The sequence below is a fragment of the Anneissia japonica genome, unplaced genomic scaffold, assembly GCF_011630105.1.
Source record: "Anneissia japonica isolate Jap-2015-1 unplaced genomic scaffold, ASM1163010v1 scaffold139032_len1808_cov180, whole genome shotgun sequence".
NCBI lineage: Eukaryota > Metazoa > Echinodermata > Crinoidea > Comatulida > Comatulidae > Anneissia > Anneissia japonica.
In genome coordinates, this window is record NW_022756857.1 from 1 (window position 1) to 1,828 (window position 1,828).

General features: G+C 35.8%; 1 pseudogene; it reads left to right on the forward strand.

The window, feature by feature from the left end:
- Positions 1 to 270: 270 nt before the first annotated feature.
- On the forward strand, positions 271 to 389 carry LOC117124409 (annotated as a pseudogene).
- Positions 390 to 1,828: the final 1,439 nt, after the last annotated feature.

The following is a 1,828-nucleotide window of genomic DNA, read 5'->3' on the forward strand; positions in this document are numbered from 1 at the left end:
GCACTGTTGGTTCTTCCTTTTCTACGGTCATAATACGTTGAAAACACCGGTTCTCGTCCGATCACAGAAAAAAAGCAACGGCGGGCCCGATTAGTACTTGGACCACCTTGGAATACCGGGTGCTTTAGAATTAATTTATTCTTTTCTTCTAAAAATTGATTTGACCAATAGTAACGCATCGATACCTCTTATAGGTAACACGTCAACAACTTGAAATATCATTCACTGATCTCGATGATCGAGGTGTTGTACGTCTGTTGGTGCTTCCTTGTTTTCGGCCATACTACGTTGAAAACACCGGTTCTCGTCCGATCACCAAAGTTAAGCAACATCGAACCTGGTTAGTACTTCGATGGGAGACCGCAAGGGAATACCGGTTGCTGTAGACTTAATTCCATTTTTTTTCCTAAAAATTTTGACCAACAGTAGCGCATTGATACCTCTTACAATATTTTCCTAAGTAATTTTTCTTTGTTAGGCACGGTAAGATAGCCTGAAACACACATTATTTTATTGAAAGTTTGAAGTTTTTCGGAACAGTACTCAAATTACGGCGGATAAGTTAAAAATTTGCACTAAGTGCTTAACTCTGCGAGATAAGCACGTTTGTTCAAAAAATCAAACTGTAATGTAGATTAAAAATGAGTCATTGAATTTTCAAAATCCTAAATCCTAGTTTCCATACGAAGAAAAAAAAAAACCAAACAGTAAAAATTCAGTGGTGATGATGATTCAAAATTTGCAACATCCTAAATCCTGGTTTCCCGGGGAAGAAACAAATTGGTACAAAATTCAGTGACAATTGCAAGATCAACAATATACCTGTCTCTTATACACATCTAGATGTGTATAAGAGACAGGGTCTATGCTCCTCCCATGCTCCCTCATTACCAATGAAAAGACATATGTTCATGCCTGATACGGTTTGATGAAGGATAGCATCTCTCCGTCGCTGTACTGTGGCACAGCCGATGCAAAATCAAGAAGTACTCCGCATGGGCGACGATCATTCGTTTAACCATGTGCTTTAGTACGGCAGCTTAGGGCCACATTTGGACTTAATGTGGACGTTCCGGACAAAAGCACCAATTTTTTTTTACATGCTCCTTATAGTCATAGCATTCAATTTTTGGTAGGAACCACCTCATCCGAGGTCATTATGGCGGCCATCTTGGATTTCAAAATGGTAGCCTTATAAAACCTATGTTTATCTATATCTCCGCTTCTAAATCTCTTTGAATTATAATTATAATGTCTAAGAGTATGTTTATATGATCGAGGAATACCAATATCATATTTGACCTGGTCAGATTGCCACAAATAGGTCATTTAAGGTCATTCAAGGTCAAATATTGTATGGTATCTTTAAAATTATGTAATTGTCAAATTTTACAATAGAATCATACCCAGGCTCTCAGAATTCAAAAACTTTACTATGAACTACAATATTTCATTTGAGGTCATTCTGGCGGCCATCTTGAATTTCAAAATAGCTGCCACGCAAAAACTATATTTTATTATTATAATATATCGACTTTTAAACTACTTCCAATAAGAATTATGATGTCTAAAAATATATTTTCATGGTCAATGATTTATAGCACTTGTGACATGGTCAGATACCGTAGTCATTTAAGGTCATTCAATTTCATTTTTCTGTTAAATACGTAGAATATCTTAATAATTTGTAAGTGGTCGTGTTTTACAGCAAAATCATACATAAGCTTATAAAAATAAATTTTTGATAGGAACTATTTAATCACAGGTCATTATGACAGCCATTTTAGGTCAGGGTCATTTAGCAGCCATATTAAATTTCAAGGTGACC